Source organism: Leucopleurus acutus, assembly GCF_964270905.1.
Source record: "Leucopleurus acutus genome assembly, chromosome: 10".
In the NCBI taxonomy this organism is placed as follows: domain Eukaryota; kingdom Metazoa; phylum Chordata; class Mammalia; order Artiodactyla; family Delphinidae; genus Leucopleurus; species Leucopleurus acutus.
Window position 1 is genome coordinate 91,118,454 of NC_139153.1, and position 22,048 is coordinate 91,140,501.

The following is a 22,048-nucleotide window of genomic DNA, read 5'->3' on the forward strand; positions in this document are numbered from 1 at the left end:
CCTGGTGGCGCAGTGGTTAAAAATCTGCCTGCCAATGCAGGGCACACAGGTTCAATCTGTGGTCCGGGAAGATCCCACATGCTGCGGAACAACTGAGCCCATGCACCACAACTACCAAAGCCCACGCGCCTAGAGCCCGTGCTCCACAACAAGAAAAGCCACCACAATGAGAACCCCGCACACCGCAACGAAGTGTAGTCCCCGCTCGCCGCAACTAGAGGAAGCCGGTGCACAGCAATGAAGACCCAATGCAGCCAAAAATAAATAAATAAATAAATATTTTTAAAAATGAACAGGAGTGAGTCACCTAAATGTGATTGTTTTAATAGCCAAATAGCTGTGGTTCAAATACTTTAAATGGCTCTCGCTGGTGATAGAATTGGGGTGATTTTTATTTTCTCCTTTGTGTTCGCCTAAAGCACCCAAATTTTTACAACAAACTTGTGATACATTATAGTCAGATGAAAAAAGTTCATTTTGAAAAAAGTAAACTATTTAACATTAATATCTTGAGATGACATCACAAAAACATTCAATCCCATGAGTCAGCCAGAACTTCAGCAGCTACTGACACAAGTTTTGTGATTCTCCCAGTAATTAAGTGAACTTGTACTACCAGATAATAAAACATGATGACACTACAATAACGTAATGTGGTACACACGTTAAGAATAGACAGTGGAACCAAATACTCTAAAAATGGAATCTCATACATATCTATTTAAAAAGAATTTAGTATATGGTAAAGGTGGCATTACTAATCATAGGTTAAGAGAAAGTATTATTTAATAAATGGTGCTAAAAATAGCAAGTTAACTATTTTAGGAGGAAGATAAATCACTACCTCACAATGTACAACAATACATATTTTGGATGGATTAAAATGCTAAGTGTAAAACCTATACTCAGGAAACCTAGCAGAAATACATGTGAATTTACGATAAGACCTAGAATGACTTTCTAAGCAAAATGCTAAAGGAAGAAAATAAACCAAAGAGAGAGACCAATTTTCTTATGAACATGGTATATCTCTCCAGTTATTTAGATCCTAATTTTCACTCCCTCTCACAGGTATCTATGGATGTTGGGATTCTCGATGCTTTTATTTTCTTTCTCATATTTTAGTTATGTTCCAAGGTTTCTATAGTGATCATATAATCCTTTCATAATAAAAATTATTTTAAAAATAAATGTTTAATGAAAGGACTAATTTAAAAGATCTTATACGGCTTCCCTGGTGGCGCAGTGGTTGGGAGTCCGCCTGCCGATGCAGGGGCCGTGGGTTCGTGCCCCGTTCCGGGAGGATCCCACGTGCCGCGGAGCGGCTGCGCCCATGGGCCGTGGCCGCTGGGCTTGCGCGTCCGGAGCTTGTGCTCCGCAGCGGGAGAGGCCACAGCAGTGAGAGGCTCGCGTACCACCAAAAAAAAAAAAAAAAACTTATAAATACTATAAACCCTGTTAAGTATCAAATGCTTGATGAGAGTTGAATAGCAAGAGGAAATTTGTGCATGAACATTGACATGGCTCTACAGAAAGATTTCAGAAGAAAACATGCTAGTCCAGAGAAAAGGGAATGAAGGAGAGCTTAGAGAATAATTAATTTTCTGTAATAATGCTCTCAATTCAGTTTTGATATCATCTACCACAAATCCTTGCCTTCTCCTAGTAAGCAGGGAATGGAGGTTATTCTGTGCACCAGAAAAAATCAAAGCAGCCTCTTGCAGTTTAGCCAAAAAGTCCAGGGTATGGGAGGCGTCAATCAAGCAGCTGTAGTCTTTGTTATCTGTGTACCTTTTTTTGTTTTGTTTTGTTTTGTTGCGGTACGCGGGCCTCTCACTGCTGTGGCCTCTCCCGTTGCGGAGCACAGGCTCCAGATGCGCAGGCTAAGCGGCCATGGCTCATGGGCCCAGCCGCTCCGCAGCATGTGGGATCTTCCCGGACCGGGGCACGAACCCGTGCCCCCTGCATCGGCAGGCGGACTCCCAACCACTGCGCCACCAGGGAAGCCCTGTGTACCTTTTTGATGCGCACTGAGGGATGGCAAGGACAGTGTGACTTTGACAGCCATGACAGGCAGGCGCTAAAAGCAAGCAGCAGTGTACTGCTGCTCCACAGCTCTGTGATGCATGAGAAATCTTTGTTAACCTCTTGGAATATCACCCTTTGGAGACATCGCTGCTTTTTTTTTTTTTTTTTTTTTAAATACGTTCACTACCCAAATGTTGCCTGCAGACACAGCACAAACTTAATGGCTCTACAGCAATTTGCCTTTGAAGAGAGTTCTGGCTCCACGAGATGCCACAGACATATCAAGGGGAAAAGAGACACCTTACAGAAAGGGAAATGTGTGCTTCCCACTTCCGCATGCCCCGACACATAGAGTTTCAGATCCTGAAGCACAGAAGGGGGCTGGGATCGAGTCACAGCCTCTTGGCTCCAGAGAGTCCTGTCATTTATATCTGTGTATTCCGAGCTAACGTCCCTATCCAGACATGTGGGAGAGATGAGAGCAACATCATTGGCCTCAAGGTAACAAGGCCAATTGGAATTTTGAAGACGCAGAATTCTTTTGTCCTTCAAAGAAACATCCACGTTAAAAGTTAGCCTCAAAAAAAAAAAAAGTTAGCCTCACCTCTCAACAAATAGTTTCACCATCCTGAGTTTGTCTTGTGTCTTCCAAAACGGAAAAAAAATTTTGCACCTCACACTGCTAGGAAACCAATATCCCCTCCTACCTCACTCCCACGCCTCACAACTCTAATCTACCAGAATATTCACAAAGCTCACTAGACCAAACGGCAATCAGAGTATCAGCTTCACTAATGGCTGATACTTAATCTTTAAAAACACAAAATAAAGTCAGATCTCTAAGGCCAAGACTGGACTTCCTTTCTGAAATGCAATCTTCTCCTTGAAATGCAAGATCACCCTCACACATCCTGTCAGGTACTGGTGAAGAAGCTGGGCCCAACAGTGAATCTGCTGAAACAGGTCCTGTTCAGTCTGCTTACCTCATGGGGACAGGCAGTGCTAATCCCTTCTGCCCTTCTTGCAGAATTATAAAACAAGCAGAAAAAGAGTAAAGTCAGATTCTCACTTTGGAGGCATATTAACTACCCACTGTGTTGTACATGACCCTAGATTTACACTCCCCAATTAGTTATTTATCTTCCTTTCAGGAGGGTGAGCAAAAGGTGGGTCAGAGAAACAAGAAATGTTTACTCCAGAACTGCCTAGGACTAAGGTGGAACTACAAATGAATGGATTGGAGGCCTGGCAGAATAGAGTATCCTGAGACTTAAATCTTAAAGAACCAGTTTACTACAAAGCTCAAAGAATACATTTTCAGTAAATGTTAAGAGTGAACATCAAGGTGCGGTGATCCTAGCGGAGGGAGAATTCTCAGGTCTCCTCAGTTTCTGATAGCAGATGGGCTCAGGCTGGTGACAATGGTATTCTACTTGTCCAGCAAGAGATCCTGCCAGTTTGCATGAAGACCGATCACTATGAAATTCTGAACAACTGTTTTATGTGGCTGCAAAAACTAACATTAGTTAGCCACATCAGCTGGCTCTACCATCCAGTTCTAAGTGTACTTAGTTACAACCCCATTGGCACCATCTTGCTTTCTTATCCGAGACATTATAGTAATAGATGGGCAGTCACATGACAATTGTGACATGACCAGGCCATATGCTTGCCCAAACAGGTATCTAAGAAAAACTGAGCACAGCAGACCTAGCCCCTTTTATATTATCTCCATTTTACAGATGAAGAATTTAAGACAGAGGGTGGTTACATAACTGTCCAAAGTCACAGCTAGCGTGTTGTAGGGCCAAAAAATTGAACCCAAGTGATCTAGCTCCAGAGTTCATACTCAACCAGTGCACTGTGCTGTGTTGCAAAACTACCTATATATGTTTCTAAGGAAATATGCCCTACTAAGATCAAAAGAAAGAGTGAGCTTTGCTCTGGTTAGAAAAAGGAAATTAGCCTCCACTCAGATTGTCACCCAGAGCCACAGACTTAGAATTAATAAGAGGCTGAGCCATCATCTTATCCAATCCCCAGTCCAGAGCATAAATCCTTTCTATAAACCTCCTGACAGATCTCATTTCTCCTAGTATGCCACAAATATCACAACCATAAGAGGTAGTATTTATTAAACATACACTCTGTGCAAGACTCTCCTAAACGCTTCATGTAAGGTATCACATTTAGTCCCTATCAGATAAGAAGCACAGAATTGCCATTTTCAGATAAAAAATTTAAGTGTGAAAGGATCTCATACTTTGTAACTAGCAAACTCAAGATTGCCTATTGGAAAGGGGTCTAGGAGTCAAGATCAGGGTGCAAGCCCTTGCCAGGGAGGGGCAGCAGTACACCGTGCAGGGCACAGCTGTCGTCTGAGCCCCCTGGTATGGCACATGTGCTCAGTAGGGCTGTCGCTGTGGTTGTTCTCTGTGCCATCACTTTATTCTTTCTGCTAGCTGCCTTTTTTGCCCCCTCTCTTTATTTAATCTGTTTTATCTTTTACACATCAGCAGTCATTTAATGAGACTGACATAGGCACTGAGGATAAACCAGTGAACAAAACAGGAATCCTTTCTCTCTTGGAGCTTGTATACTGTTGGGGGCAGGAGAAGTGTGTGTGTGTGTGTGTGTGTGTGTGTGTGTGAAATATATAGTCAGAGATATCTAAATATATCTATTATCTATATATATTTACTATAGATATCTATCTATAGACATATCTATCTATAGACGTCTTCTATAAAAGATATCTATATCTATCTTTCTGATATATATCTGATATATCCATCAAATAGATGGATAGATGCAGAGAGAAAGAGAGAAAGCTTTGGTGATAAGTGTTATGATAAGAAAGTAAAGCAGAGTAAGAGAGACTGAGAGAGTATAGGGAGGAAGATGGAATTTTATATTAGATGGGTGACCTATAAGCAGAGACTTTATTTCATGTACTTTTGGGTCCTCATATCAGAGAGGGGATGGGGTCAATAGTATATCCCCAAAGTAATGTCTACATATCTTCATTCATTCATTCATCTTGGAGTATCTTAGACAAAGATTTCATTATGCTAGACTCTGTGGAAGACACAAAGATGAAGAATAACAACTAGCTGTCTTCAGTTGGTTCCCTGGGTTATATACTCTGAGACCGAGATTTGTGTGCAGAAAGGAGTTTATGGGGAATGCTCCAGGGACAGCACTGTAAGCATTCAGTGTTGGGAAGCAGCATTGGGCAGAAGGACATATTGACTAGTCTTATAGGGAGCTCTAGAGCTGGGATGGCCCTACAGCAGCCAGGCCGACAGGCGTTTGAACTTTTGCATCAACCAGTCACTGGATGCAGGCTGTCCCTAAGGACAAAGTGAACTCTGGCTAGGCTGCTCCCCTCTGCAGAGGGCAACTGAAAGTGAGGGACTTCAATCCCACAGCAACCAACACTCCCAACAAGTGCAGAGATGAGCGAATTAACACCACGGTCCTGGAGGGAAGTCTCCACGACGCACCACAGCACTACCTGTGCCAAATGTTTTCTCAGTAGGCAGCATGATGAGATTGTTAAGAACATGTTGCGTCAGAGCACCTGCATAAATCCTGTCTCCACCATTTGCCAGTAGTATGACTGTGCCTGCATTCCCTTGTCTGTAAAATTAAGGTAATAATGATTTCTACTTCCTAGGGTGGCCTCAGAAGATTAGATGAGTTGGTATATGTAAAATGCTTAGAAAAGCACCTGGCATACCATGGTAAGCATCAAATAAATGTTAGTTTAGGATACCAATTTTCTCTTTCTGCTCTCAGAACATCTCCAGTACATATTACTATTTCCACTTTAACAAACAAGCTTAGAAAACTCATTCAACCTCTCTTTCCCTTCTTTGCTTTGCAGCCCATGTGGTTTAGATGGGGCTGGCCCCACCCCTCAAGCTCTGGAAATGGGCACATGACTTGAGCCCAGCCAATCAGAGCAGTGCAGAGCCTGCTGCAGATTTTGAAACAAGCATCCACCTGAACTGGGACAAGAATTTCCTCTCCAAGTGCTTTTGCTGGACTTTCATGAAAGCATGCTCTTTCTCCTGAAAATCCTAGCTCTAAGGATAATATAAAGATTCTAAATTTCTAGGAATCCTCTTTTCTAAATTTTGGAGAGAGCCAGCCTAAAAATGAAGCCAACCCAAAGCGAACAAAGCCAATATATGAGAGACAGTTTCTTAATGACTGTGTTTGAGTTCCTGAATCCTGGAATGCCTGAAACCAAAATTTGGGCTTTTGTAAAAACATGAATTAAGAAATTCCTTTTTTCAGTTGGGTTTTTCCACTGGAAATACTTGGTTAGGTCAGCACAGCTGAGCCAGCTAGAACTCAACTCTAAATTCTGTGGAAGTGAGCATAACCCTGGAGAGTTACCTGAGATCCCAACATAAAGAGAATGAGGCATCAGTAAGCAATCAACAACCACAGCCTAGGAGAGCCCCGTCAAAAGGAACGATAATCCCTGATACGGATGTGATGGGAATGGCACTTCCCCTCTCTGCTGTCACAGGAAGAGGAACCTAAGGAAACATGATGACTAAATGTAATGTAAACGTGGTAGCCTAGATGAGATCCAGAAACAGAAAAAGGACATTATGCAGAAATTAACAAACTATGAATAAAATATGGAGTTTAGCTAATTTTTAAAAAGGGGGCACAGGGGTCGGGGAGGGAATAATAACCTCTGCATTTACTACCAGTTAGTCTTTGCTCTGACAGCTGTGTGGCCTAGGAAGATGAGGGCAAAGCAGAACGGCCTCAGCTCTAGCAACGGGAGCTGCTTCCATCTTCCTGGATTATACCTCTTCATCACAAGGCCTCTCCCACTCATTTAGTACAGCACGCTCTGTGCAAGGTACTGGGGCTCAAAGATGTGCAAGCTATGGGCCCACTCTCAAGGGATTTCCAGTCTGGGTAGCACCGGACAGAAAGGGTGGGTCTCTTGGCTCCAACAGTGGCTCTTAGACCCACCGCCTCCCCAGCAGATCTATCCTTGGGGCTTGGCTTGGATCTTTCCATCCTTGGCATGGAGGACCCCTTTACTTCAGACAGCTGGGTCATTAGAGGAGACAGGAGGAAGGGAGAAAAAGGAGTTGGTTCAGTTGGCTGGCTGTGAGAAATGACCAGAGGTTCTTAAACCTATCCAGATCCACAATCCCTTTTCTGAAATCTTTGAGGCAGATATGCTTCAGAATTGAGAATTTTTCAGAATTTAGAAAGCAAATATAATGAATTACTAAGACCTCCAGTAGAATCTGGGGCCTTACCCCATAATCAAATGTATTAATATTTTATCAAATATTATCAAAACAAAACACAAATATTCACTCTAAGTGGGATAAATATAATGATCATAAATAATCTCATATGAATTCCAGACAGGTTTTGCCACCAATGAATTTTGGTGCCAAACTTACTTTAAAACTCTTGGTTTTCAGAGCTTTGTGAGTTAGAAATTTGGATAAGGGATTATAAACCTGCTTAACCTTTCAGCTTCAACCCCAAGAGAAAATCAGTAGTACTCCCCCCATCCCTTTCCACTCTCCCTTGAGCTGTGTTTGGTTTCCTAACCCTGCAGGAGACCACCTTTAATGTTCCTTTCAAACTTCTTTCAGCCATAGAACAATGACTGTATTTTGGAAGGAGCTGGCCTGAACCGGTTTCACTCCCTAACCTACTTCCCTTAGTTCTCCCCACCTCATCCACACAGAACTTACTCAGAAGTTCTTAACCTTGAGTGTGGATCACAATCACCTGGGGAACATATTATAACGAGTCCTACAGGCATAGTTTCTGATTCAGTAGGTCTGGGATCAAGCCTGAGAACTGCATTTCTGACAAGTTCCCAAGTGCATCGCTTAGACGGTGCTAGTCCTGAACCACACTTTAAGGACCCACTGCTTTACTTGACGGTGCTTTCTCATTCCACACTGAGGAGAAAAAGATCAATAAACACTCAAACCCATTTTTTATTTTCATGAAGACTATCTCCCAAATGACCCCAATGTGTATTTGATGACTCACAGCTGCCTGCCTGTCTGACACACAGAGAGACAGAAAGACAGCAGGATACTTGTGAAAAGCTTGCTTGCCATGGGATTTTGGATGGGATGTCACCCTGAAAAGCCCAAGCTAGGCTCTTTACTGGTATAGGAATCAAAACATCAATGCTAACGGGGATTAGGGAGGGGGGTTAGACTTTGATTTTAAAGAAAATTCCTGAATTGAAGTTTCTTTCCCAAACCACTGTATCATGTTGCTATGTGGAAAAAAAAAAAACTTTGCAAATTATCTTCAAAAGTCATTAAACATGCAAAATACTATTTTCCTTTTAACGTTCATAACTGTCAGCCAACATGCAAACTAGCAGACATAGATTCAATTCCTTTGGGAATCAGGAGGTTGTACAAACTCTCGTGAGTTGGTTTTCTTAATTTCTCTACTTATAGGCCACTTGCTAACTTCAAGATATCTCTTTTTCACACCCACACATATTTTTTTTCCATTCTCTTCTTCCATCTTTATTTTCTAGATCTTATGCGCTAAGTCCAGAAAAAAAATCTCTCCTCTTCTTACTCTGCTTCAATTCTGAGGGGAAAAATGGCCAACTTTGAACAAACACAAGAAGGCCACCCATTTTTAGACCAACTTAGACACAAGAATCAGTGCCACCAACATCTCAATACAAAGATATTTTTCTTCTTCATGTTTCTCTAACACTACGTTTACTGAAACATCTTGATAACTAAAAATGTATTTCTACTGAATCTGGCATCTCCTTCATAGTTTTGACTATTCTAGCTGTATTCTTTTCACTTGCTTCAGTTACAAATTGCATTATTTAACCTACCTCATGGGTTTAATAGCTTTTGGAGGGTTGATCTGAAAACCTATTCGTGATTTATAATTTTTGTAATAAAGGGACATATGCATTTTTGCCTCAATAAATATCTACAAGCCAATCCATTTCTTGTTCAAGGACTAAATGAATTTCTGTAATCGCTTAAACATGGAACATGTATTTAACAAGAGAGACCCTTAATGACCATATCTTGGCCAACACATAGATTATCAAGTTGAACTGTGTGATTATTTACTTTGCAAGAAGATTCTTTGCTTTTCAAAAGAACTAACCAGTTTCCTTTACTTAGTCCCATGTTTGACCCACACACATTTTCATGCACACAGCTGTTGCTAAAAGCAAATGTAAAAATGAAATAGAAATGAAGGGTAAGTATCATCACACTTATTTTAGGCCTGTAGACTCTGCCTCCTTAGATTGACTCCCAGTTCCTAAAAGAAAGGCTCAAAGCATGTACCTTTCCATGTGGATGTTAGATTGAACATTAGCAGACATGGCTACATGCCCTCACCATAGCTCAACAATAAGTAGCCAGGTGAAACCTAGGGCTAGGGATGTTTAGTGATGCCCTATGCATAGGGTCACCAAGAGCAAGAATTAAAATGTCTAAAGAGCAAACTACAGTTGACCCTCCCTGGACATGCAAGGTTAGAGGCACCAACCCTCCACACAGCAGAAAACGTGAGTCTAACTTATATTTGGCCCTCTGTATACTAAGTTCCTCTGTATCCATGGTTCCACATCCACAGATTAAACCAACCTCGGGCCCTGCAGTATTATAGTATTTACGATAGAAAAACTCTGAGTAAAAGTGGACCTGCGCAGTTCAAACCAGTGTTCAAGGGTCAACCATATTTATTTCCAAGTATCTTTTCTGAAGCTCACCCTTAAAGGCAAGAGTTGTGTCTCAGAAAGCTCTGCCTCAGGGGAAACCATTCTAAAATTAAGGCCCATGCCTGTTCTATCGTTCAGCTAGGGTCCCTGACTCTACTCCTAATTCCAGTTTTAAGGATGGGGCCTATAAATGGATTTTTAACATTCTCTCTGTTTTATGCCTTAAATGCTCTTATATTTTCATATTCCTTAACTATCCTTTAAAATATTCAGCCCTGCTTCTAGAAAAGGACCAGGTTGGTATTTGTCTCAAAGATACATGCCTCCCATTCTCAGGCTACCTGCCTCTGTGAAAATAAACGAAGAATCCCATAACTCACTCACTATCTGAGAAGACCACCGGCCAGCAGGGTGTACATCTTCCTCATCCACATGCCACTGGGGTGAAATCATACCATCAATGAGAGACAGAATGCGTATTCACTGGTACCTACTATGTGGCCGGTGTTTGCTAGGCTAGTGGTATGAGGATAACCAACTTAGTCCCTACCCTCAAAGGACTCAGAGTCAATTAAAGGGATCCCTTCTTTAGGGTTAATTATTGTTCTTTCTCTGTAGCCCTCTTAATATGCAACTACCCATGGGTAAAATGAATAATATAACATGCTATGAATTTGTTCATCAGGTCTTTCCTCCCAATCCTAAAGTATCTGTGGGAGAAGACAACTTTTAAAGAAAACAATTCTCTCAAACCTCTGAAAATCAATACAATGACTCACATACCCAGTTTAAGAAAAACTCGACTCTGTCACCTTAAAGACTCACTTTGCTGCAACCTGTGTCCTTTTATGACTGAGCCATTCCTCTGCCCTTCCTACCGTGAAGCACTAGATGGCACCAGAAAACTGCTGCATCAGAGTAACTGCACAAGCATCCTTGGCTTTCCATGTCTCCTTTCTCATCAAGGGGTCTCAGCATTTCACATATGGTGCCTCAAATTTGCCCTTGTAGGTATCATTTTCATCAGAGAGGAGCTAAAGAAACAAAAATAAATTGATATTCTAACAGAAGAAGCACCTACCATTATCATCGTCAACACTGATTCAATTGCTAGGGGCCAGCAATGTGGCTTCAAGGCAACTTCATGATTTTCCCAGCAACTCAGAGTTCTCATTTTCTCATATACTAATTAGATCCAGAATCTCGTCTACCTCCCTGAGAGGAATGTGTGAGAACAAAATGCCATAATGGATTTGAAAGGCTTTTGTGAACTGTGACGGGTTATTAATTGCCATTAGCACACATTTCCCCCTGAGATCAGAGCTTGTCTTGAGGCAACACAGGCTGTGAAGGGAAAAGCAGTTTCTCTGCAGAAGGCATGAGGTGCTTCTGCCTGGGTATGCAGTGTTTCCATTGAGCTTGGCCAACATACTCAACAGCATACAGTGAGGGAAGAGAAGTGTTATTCAGTATCTAGACACCAGGGATTTGTTCTCTCCACTCTCTGGTTAAAGTATCACCCCGACTCAATTCCAGTATCAGGCAGAAGCCTCGACACACTCATTCCCTGTCCTCTCAGCAAACTCCACGTGAAGCTGAGTTCTAAGCAAAATGGTGAAGTAAGTGAAAAGAAGTCTCTAAAGTTTTCCTCTTCATCCATAGACTGATTTAACTTATCCTTCACAGTTAATCCTGTACCATCACTTTTACCCAGGCTGTCCCTGTCAGGTTGGGAAAGGAACAGAAAAAGGTATATATAGATTAACATGTTACCCCTAGAAACATCTATATTTTAAATGAGAATGGTAACCAAAAAGACAGTGTTTCATCCAAAGGAATAAATCTCTAATGGTTGAGTATGAGGCACTGTGGAGAGATTTTGTTATCTCTTTGCACCAAAAAAGTCATCTCTCATAGCTTTTAACAGAAGGCCCAGCCAGCTTTTTCTCCTTCTGCTCCCCCACCCCAACTTTTTCTCTCTGGTCTATGCAACTGACCACACTCTGAAATGCACCTACTGTGCTTTCCTTTCCTCTATGCCCCTCAGCAACCACACTTTTAAGTTTACAGGATCTTTCTTTCTGACCCTAAACTCAATGATGACGTTCTCCTCCCTCCCTATACATACATGCTTAACAAAAATCAAGCTAGCCACCATGTAAGTACCAGAATTATAGCTCTTTACACTAATTTATAGACAAAGTGTTCCCATCCAACAGGTAACGGGAGGAAAATGAGATGCAGTAAATTACGTGAGGTCACAGGACTAACTGGCAGCAGGATTCAGACCCAAATACAGACCCCTGGCTCCCAGCAACCCAAGGACTGTTCTGAAAACTACGGAAGAAGAACCTAAAGACCAGAATGACACTGCCATGGAAATGCCCTAAGGCCCCACACCTACACCTCCAGGCCCACAGACTTCCCATGGGGACCAAAGGCAAATCATACCTACAGCCAGCACTGGTACCCTCACTTTCACTGGGGCTGGGGGAAGGAGATGGAGGACAGAAGTACTGTACTATCTCAGGCCCCGAGATAGCCCCTGATTTAAGGGGACCTTAAATACTTCAGACAAATCCCACCCTGAGCAGAACAGGACCCAGAGTACCGTTTCCATATCCAGATTCAACCTTGAAAAACCATGAGATAGGGGAAGAAAGAAGAGCCCAAGAAAGCAAAAAATTGGGGCAGTAAAACCATGTTCTTGTTTCCAGATTTCTTAATCCTCCCTGAGGACAGCTCACGTAAAAGAGCATTCTAGGCTGTTGTGAAAGAAGGGGAACCACCACGTAATTTTTGGGTTTTCACTGAAATCCCCTACTATGATTTAACCATACACCCACCAACATCCTTTCCTCCCATTAGACCATCCCTACTAGGGCTTCTTCTTTGGCCCACAACAGAGCTGCCTTGCCGGTCCTGGGCCAGCGCCTCCTGACACCACACGGTAAAGCCTTTATAAGAGCTGGCACTCCTTCCCCGCTGGGGAGAGCCCAGGACCTGGGAAGAGATTCTCTGCCCTAAACCAGGAAGGAAGCACCTTTCAGCCCTGAGTGCTTCACCATGGAGGAGGAGGTGGCGAAGGGGAACAGGAGAACTGGAAAGAGTTACTGAGAAGGGCCACCCATTTCTGAGAGTGCAGTCCTGTCAGTGGCCCCTCTTAAAACTCTATTCCACATCCATGTGAAATGCTTTCATCCGAGAGCTGGGCAAGTGGCCCCAGCTCTCTAGGGCACCCCAGTGCCCACAGTACCCTCCCCAGTTATACTGCATACCTAGAGATAACTTCCACACAAGGCATCCAAAGGCAGAAAAAGAAGCAGGCCCGAAGCTTATTCGATTAAGATCATATCCAGAAGCCTTGTCAGCACAAAGGTGAGCTTGTGGTCGCTGCTGCCCTGGGACAACCGTGCTTTAGCGGTTTCTTTCTGCATGGCCTACCGCTGCCTTGGCAGAGCCTTGCTTCCAAAGGCCCGTATAGACACCGGATAGACATATAGGTACCCGTGTACACCGGTATACATATATTTATATACATTTCTGTGTATATATGCACATATATACTTACAGCGTCAGCTCTCGGTATCCTCTGGGGACTGGCTCCAGGACACACACGAATACGAACTCGTGGACGCACAAGTTCCTTACATAAAATGACCGTGGACGCACAAGTCCCTTAAATAAAATGACCGTACCGTCTCCTGGTTCCACCCCCCGCGGGTTCCGCCCCCGCGGGTTCCGCCTCCCACTGATCCGAAATTGACGCGTAATCCTTCAAGTGTGCGGCTAAATGGGACTACAAAGGAAAAGAAAAATAACAATACACTATACTTCTGTAAAACTTTCTACCTTTATCCAAAACTTTTACACCTATTACGGTATTGTTTCATTCCTAACTCATGAGGTAGATTGGACAGATGTTATTAGGAGCCGTATTTCACAGATAAGGAGATTAAACTTCAAATACAGTATGTTGGTTTGAGTCACAACTAGAATCCAGGTTGAATGACATCCATGTCGTCCTGCACCAAACAGATATTTCTTAGTAACTGTACAATTAAATATGGTGCAGTTTGAGATATAAAATTCCATGTTTTATTGATATAAACCCATTTTAAGAATTATTGTTGCTGATAATGCCCCCTGCAGATCACTTTTTATCTCTATAATTAAAATTGGAGTAGAAGTGAGCAAAAATTATTTGGATACTACCTATCCTAAAAGAGCCATTTGACCTATTACTCTCAACCCTACCTGCATATTAGGAATCAACTAAGGATCTTTTTAAAAATATCAGTGCCTGGGCTTCACAACCCTGAGCATTTGAAGTAGACTATCTGGCGATGGACAGAGCAAAGCAATTTTTTAAAGCTCCTTATTGGATGTTAAAATGCAACCACAAACTTAGTTGGCACGGGAGTATACAATGTCAACCAATGCCAGATCATTTTGTACATTGTGTGCATGTACGTGTCCCAGGTCTATAATCCAAATGTCCCCAAGTTTACCGGCTATTCAGGGGTCACCCTTTTCATCAATACTCAAATAAAATGACTAGAGCTACCATCTAACATATGCCGAGAAATCCAATCATCTCCCTGATATTTTTAAGGAGTCTAGGAACCATGTTCTCTTGGTTCATATCACTCCAACTTCCTGCTGTTGCTGGTTTCTCAGTCCTACTTACCATCTTGCTTTCTGAATATGCTGACCTTTTTCCTCATTCTATCCCCTCACCTTTGGCCACCACCTTCCTACCTCCTTTCAACACCCAAAGCAACTGTATCATTACTACTTCATGGAACAAGCCTTTACTAAAAGCTTAGGTTTAATAGAAGAACACTACCAATCCTAAAGAAAAACTTATCACTGGGTATTAGGCATTACTCTTCTTGAAGCTTCTCCATCCTGTCACAGGGGATTCCTGTTGGCTGTTTTTTTTCCCTTACCATATTCAACCAGACTTTTCTATCATCCTTTGTCTTCTCTCAGTCCCAGGGGTCCTCACCATTTTTCTACCAAGCTACCACCCAAGCAATCTCACATTCACTTAATTTTTTTTTTTTTATTTTAACCGAAATGATCCATCCAGTATTTTCCTAAACAAAAAATTCATTACCTTTAACACCTGGCAGAAGCTTTGAAGTTACTGTTTTTCTTTGATTTGTCACAGACTGAGTTGGTAGACTGTGATCCCTTCCCTCACCACTTTCTTATGTATATATTTATATATGTAATTTATATAGGTATGTGTGTGTGTATATATATACATATATATGGGTATATATATGCATATATGTTTATGTATGTGTGTATATGTGTATATATGTATATGAGTATGTATGTATATACGTATATATAGGTATATATGCATATATATGTATGTATATGTATATGTATATGTGTGTGTGTGTGTATATATATATGTGACAGGCAATCATTGGCTGTCATGTGGAAGACTGGTTAGAACCTTAGGAAACAAGGGACATGACAGGCAAGTTTTGGAGAGTCCATAGGAAGAGACAACTCCAAAACATGTGGAGACATCTTGAGAGAATTAGGCAATTTCAAGGAGCAGCCAGAAAAGGCTAATTGGTGGGCCAAATGTGAAGTGCTTGAGCACTGAACCATTAGAGAATGTCCCAAGGCCAATTTCATTTAAGGCAACCTCAAGCAATCAAAAATATTTACCAGGAGGGGATCTACGCTCCCAGGGAAGCTGTGCAGTGCCAGACACTGAGCTGGGTAGTTTTATCACAAGCCTTCAAGATAGGGTATGATGGAATTCTCTGGCCAAGATGCCTTCCAGACATCCCATCTATCTCCAAATTACAAAATCGTCCTAATCGGTTTTTGGTAACGAAGGAAGGCAGCCTCCTACTCATGACCTTCAGGGTATTAACTAGCAAACCTGGCAATTCTGGACTGTATGCAGGAGTATCTATTGCACTGCTTGGCAGAGTACATAACCAAATCAGGACGATTTCAGAAACAGGGTATCTTGCCATGAGGGATGACCTAGAATTGGGGAACTACAAGAGGACTAAATAAGTCATCTACTTCACCTCTTCATGACATAAAGGAACTAGGGTCTTTTGGACGCTCTTGGATTCTTAGTTGCAGAGTTGAGGCAACTTGTCTCCTGGTTTCCTGTTGTGGGATGTTTTGTGAACACACAGCTGTCATAAAGTGTACCTTTAATTAATCTTTATTCTCCGCAATAGTAGAAGAAGCCTTAAGAAGTGAAATGAACTATATTTCAATAACAAAATCATGATGGAAAAGAAGTATGTTTCCTGACACAAGTGCCGTTTCCTTTCTGGCTACACTGCCGTCTTCTTCTCTCTTTCTCCCTGATACCATATCTGTCTACCCACGCCCCCTCCCAATATATATCGCAATGCCTGAAAACAGAGCCTCTCTTCTGACAACTGCCCATGAAAACCGCCTAGAAAAAGGCAATGATTCAGTCTGACCCCAGGATGAATTAATAACAAAACAAAGAGCCCTGAACAAAACATGGCCTTAGTTTTGTTGACTTAAGAGATTTTATCCCAGCATATTTTCTAAACTTTATCACCTCTAGATCTGCTACTTGCTCTGCTAAAAATGTGAAAAAAGTAAATCAGTGCCAACCTTACCTATTAAACCATAAACATAAATTTTCCAGCTTTTTTTTTTTTTTTTTTTTTTGCGGTACGCGGGCTTCTCACTGCTGTGGCCTCTCCCGCTGCGGAGCACAGGCTCCGGATGTGCAGGCTCAGCGGCCATGGCTCACGGGCCCAGCCGCTCCACAGCATGTGGGGTCTTCCCGGACCGGGGCTCGAACCCACGTCTCCTGCATCGGCAGGCGGACTCTCAACCACTGTGCCACCAGGGAAGCCCATAATTTCCAGCATTTTGATAAAATACCAGGCAGTCCTCCAAGGAAGTTTATCTTAAACACACACACACACACACGCACACGCACACGCACACACACAAAAGTATAAACTTTCCAAGCTGGGCACAGTGAAAAATGACAGTGAATTGAGTGGGAGTCAGGAGGCCTAGATATAGTGTCAGCTCTTTTGCTGACTGACATAAGACACCATCCCAGTGGGCCTTGCTTACCTTACCTGAGATCAAGAACCAGACTAAGAATCCCTAAAGTTCCTCCATCCACAAGTTTCTTTGACTCCATATAATCATACGGATATCCTCTGTGATATCCTGAGTGATGTGACTTAGGTTGGGTCATCAAAAAGGATGGACATGCCTCCCTGGGTTACCCTGGCAAAGCATATTAAGAAACTGAATGTTGATAAGAAAAATTAATGTTGAAAATCAGGGTCACCCTACTTGCCCAGGAACCTGCTTTACTTGGAAGGAAAACCTCAGAAGCTCAGTGGCCGTGGGTCATTATTGAGGCTGTGGGATTCTTTCCTCACAAACCAAGTGTTGCCTTCCTTGCCCAGCACATCAGGGGCCTCTCCTAATACCGGCTCAGAGGGCACTAACTCCCTACACTCTGTTTTCCTTAAAATTTTCTTTATAAACATTTGACTACATCCCACCTCTGCTTATCTTAAATGAATGGACCAGGTATGGCTCCTCTTGGTCCACAGCCAGAAAAATAAGGAGACAAACAATTCATGGCTACTTTATGTCTTTCTGAGCAAGGAAGAAGCAGCAGAAGAGAAGACTCAAATAGGAAGACGGCATTGGAAATAATGGAAGAACCAAAGGGGGAAAAAATGTACTCATAACTTTTGGCTATGACTAAGTCAGGAATAGGTAGTCAATTGGGAAGGAACCAAGCAGTGGCCTCTCTACTATTTATATGTCAGATTAATTATGGAAGCTGATGGGCAAGTTGTATGATTTGCCTTACAGAGTACACACTTCTCAAGTGCATGCATTCAAGAGGCCCCAATACTCAACGCGTAATTTGGTGCATGGCACTCTGGCAGCCTTCCAACATGCCTCAACTTCAGATACAACAAAAATGTTGAAATCAGTGAGGCCTTAAAGAAGTGACCACATCACTGACAGTAGAATATTTAGGATGCGTTCTTGCTACAACAAAGCTCAAAGGTGGCAGAGGAGGCGGAAGTTCTGTGGTGCTTTTCCCTTTCTCCCTTTCATCTCAGAACTTGAGCATACAGAGTGTTGTGGACGGAATGTTTGTGTCCCCCGCCCCGCAAATTTATATGTTGAAGCCGTGACTCCCAATGTGATGTTATTTGGAGGTGGGGTATTCGGGAGATACTTAGGTTTAGATGAGGGCACGAGGATGGGGCTCCCATGATGGGATTAATGTCCTTATAAGAAAGGGAAAAGAGATTAGCACTCTCTCAAAGAGGTCATGTGGGGCCTCCCTGGTGGCGCAGTGGTTGGGGGTCCGCCTGCCGAGGCAGGGGACGCGGGTTCGTGCCCCGGTCCGGAAGGATCCCGTGTGCCGCGGAGCGGCTGGGCCCGTGAGCCATGGCCACTGGGCCTGCGCGTCCGGAGCCTGTGCTCCGCAGCGGTGAGAGGCCCGCGTACCGCAAAAAAAAAAAAAAAAGAGGTCATGTGAGTGACAGCAGCTTACAAGCCAAGAGAAGAGGCCTCAGAATGAAACTTACTTTGCCAGGACCTTGATCTTGGACTTCCCGGCCTCCAGAACTATGAGAAATACATTTCTATGGTTTGAACCCCGCAGTCTGTGGTATTTTTTTATGGGAGCCCAAGCTGACAAATACACCGAGACCCAGAAGTCACAGTCCTTCAGTTCAATTCTTTACCAAGGCTTTGGTGCATGACATAGAGCACGGGATGTCTTGAAGCCTGAGTTTAATCAACACCACAAATCAGGTCAAATAAATCCCAAGAGTTGCAGGTTACTGAGTAGAGTTTTCCAGATAAACAGGCCTCTGCTGCCTCCTCATTCCTCTAATTTCCAATGTGGAGTTTCCTTCACAGACCATGAGGCAGACCTGGATTCCTCTGACGAATCTGACCATTTGGCTTTTCTGTAGCATGCCATTCAGCACTGAGTTACACACCATCATGGACTTTTCATGTTTTTGTTTTGTGCCTTAAACGTCTCTTCTCCCTGAAGATCAATTTTAAGCACCTAAAGTGCAGAGACCACATCTCATTTGGTTTCAGCCTCCACAAAGTCCAGCACGACACTTAGTATGTAATAGGGAATCAGTGTGTCTTGGATTTATTGGTCAAATAAAGAGGTTTTTTTTGGTGGTCAGGCAAAGAGCAATAATTTGCTACAAGCCTCACCTGTGTCAAGAAAAGCCCTGCTGGGGCTTCCCTGGTGGCGCAGTGGTTAAGAATCCACCTGCCAATGCAGGTTCGAGCCCTGGTCCGGGAAGATCCCACATGCCGCAGAACAACCAAGTCCGTGCACCACAACTACTGAGCCTGTGCTCTAGAGCCCGCGAGCCACAACTACTGAGCCTGTGCTCTAGAGCCCGCGAGCCACAACTACTGTGCCCACGCGCCACAACTACTGAAGCCCACGTGCCTGGAGCTCATGCTCCTCAACAAGAGAAGCCAAAGCAATGAGAAGCCCACGCACCACAACGACGAGTAGTGCCCGCTCACCACAAGTAGAGAAAGCCCACGTGCAGCAAAGAAGACCCTATGCAGCCAGAAATTAAATAAATAAATAAATGTATAACAACAGAAAAAGAAAAGACCTGCCATTTTTACAGACAAGATAAAGAGCTTTGCTCTTACTCAGCATCACACCTAATAGCAATAGTTCCTCATATTTGCCTGGCACTTCATAGCATGCAAAGTGCCTTCAGAATGATTGATTCCTACAGGTTTCTTCCCACCAACCTGGCAAACATGATCCTCCTATCAGAGCCCCTCCTGTCAGGGTGAATGGAATTGTAAAGTCCACCTCATTAAATACCACCTATCTCTCTCCAATCCCCTCAACCAAATCTAGCAATATTTCCATGATTAAAGTAAAAGCGTGAGGCTTTAAACGTTCTATTTACTCACAGATAGGAGTCATGAGAGAAATTCTCTCTACATGACCTGGACAAGGAAAATAATTGAAAAAGCAGACATAATCAGCTTCCTCACATTCAGAACTCCCTCTTGATTGAGGGCTGACTGGAGCCCTTTGTCCCTAGGAAGGTAGAAGAAGCAGAATCTACCCTGCCCTGTATCCCTACACATGAGGGAAAGGTTCTTGGAGACAGGTAAATGGTTTACCTATTTCTTTTATGAACAATAGAACCAGACAGCCTTTAGGGGAAAAATAAATCATAAAAGGGTAACATTGTATTTTTAGCCAGAGGGGTATATGCAAAAGAGGAAAGACTTGCCAAAATTCCTTTGTCCAACGTTACAAATAAATGTCCAATTTGTTACCCCCAACGAGTGCTTTCACTAAGGCCACCCCCAAATTGGAGATTCAGGATCAGCATTTTTTTTTTTTAAACTAAACGAATAGAACAGATTACTTCAACAGAAAACAGAGCACCTCGCAGTCAGAATGTAAGAATCGCTTCATAAAACTTTTGAAATTTTATATGTAAAACTGTACTGGATCTTCTTGTCAAATATATTTCTTACTACAGTGCTGAACAAAAAAAAGTTTGAAAGTTTTGCCCTAGCTGTAGCGAGGTTGCTGGTGGAGTAGTACCGTTTGCCCTCACTTTTTTCCTGGTATTAGCCCAATAAAAGAACAGTATTGTTTGTTTTCTGATAGAGCAGCACTTGCCCTGGGAGCAGCCCCGGCAGGGTGGTGTAAGCCCTGGATTCTGGCCTATGAATCATGGCTGCATCATTGCCCAGTAGATAGGCCTTAGGCAAGTTACTTCACCTCTCAGTCTTCCTTCATCATTCTATAGGGATACCTGCTATTTCCTTCAAGAGTCTCAAAAAGTAATGAATATATTGCCTACAAAGTACCTAGCAAAGTGCCTACAAAGTACCTACAAAGATATTCAATAAATGTGACTTCCTGCCCTGTCCACACTTCCCACCCCACACCACCCCTTCTGTAGTGCTGTAGGGATTCTGGCCTCTGCATTTTCCCACTTTTCTTAGGTGGGGCTCTGTTGACCCTGAAAAGCGCTACCAAACAATCCATCCACATCATCTCCAGAAGCAGTCACTGACTCAAAATGAGGCGAACGCATAATTCACTCAGTGTTCGGAAACACATGTCTCAAAGAATATGTGAAACAAGGCCTCCAGAAGGACTGTTCTGTGTCTTTGCTTGCAGAGTAAAGGCCTAAGAGAAATGTTTTATTAGATGAATGGTTTCAGTGCCTTCAGGGGCTCTGAAAAATGTCAGTTTCATATTCTAAGCAATAAAAACGACTTCTGTATCTCCTCCAACTGACTCCACATTCCTCGTAATCAGGTGGTTTCCACAGCACCCAGGAAGGACTCTCAATAAATATTAACTAGGGAAGAACAGACCAGGAAAAACTCTACTCTCCTCCTTTTCTGGCTGAGCCATTTAACGAAAGGTCAGAGGCCTCGTCTGTTCCTATGGAAACACCCCAGTGAGAATCCAACCCGATTTAGCCTGATTCCAACACTCAGTGAGGTGTTAACTTTTCCTAACTATGAAAGATTAACTGTCCCAAATTCCAATACCTTGAGGGAAGCAAGTTAATCATAGATGGCCTCCTGCTGTGTCACCTATCCCAACAGAGTTTTCACAGCTGTATTTCCTCTCAGAACCTTCTAGCTCCTCCTCAGCAAGAATACTGTCTGTTCTCACCGTCGCTGGCTTTCCCTGGCTCTCTCTCCCCATGTCAGTTCTTTCCTGAAACCTTCCCCAGGTCTCTTGTCAGAATACTTCTATTTGTCTTTGCATTGCTTGCTAGTTTGTTTATACCTTCCCCAGATCCCTTACTACATTGGGATGTGTGTTACAATGACTTGAAAAGATGCCCATCCTCCCCCACAGACAGTGAGCACATTCAGAACGTGGACTGTGTCTCAACTGTTATCACCCCTCCCCTGAGCTCCATTCGTAACACAGTGCCTGACCCATCACGCACATTCATCTCAGGTAGTTGAACTGGCTTGACCAGAGTCCTCTGGACGGCTTCAGTTGCTCATTTGTGCCTAAAATCAAGTCCTGGGGACTTCTTTCTTCTCCATGATATCAGGAGAGAACATTTTAAGACAGGAAAGAAACAGAACGGCCAGAGAAAAAAGGAAGCTAGAGACAAAACCAAAAAAAACTTCCTTCTGTAACATTCATAGCTGTACTTCACAGCTCTGTCTGCCACATCTGCCCATTTGCCCATTCACCACCTCCTCAGCTATGCT

The 22,048-nt window shown here is 43.0% G+C and overlaps 1 protein-coding gene across 5 annotated transcripts in view; it reads right to left on the reverse strand.

The window, feature by feature from the left end:
• Positions 1-22,048, reverse strand: part of RNF144B (ring finger protein 144B) — a 154,207-nt gene that overhangs the window by 33,353 nt on the left and 98,806 nt on the right. For 3 of the 5 annotated variants that reach the window (XR_014326514.1, XR_014326515.1, XR_014326516.1), the window contains 2 exons: positions 13,329-13,556; positions 7,937-7,991 (listed from right to left, as the gene is read on the reverse strand). The exons of 1 other annotated variant lie outside the window; for it this stretch is intronic. The gene's annotated coding sequence lies outside the window, so the exon portion shown is untranslated. Of the gene's footprint in view, positions 1-7,936; positions 7,992-13,328; positions 13,557-22,048 lie in introns of those variants that run through there. One more of the 5 variants, XR_014326513.1, reaches the window with a different exon arrangement.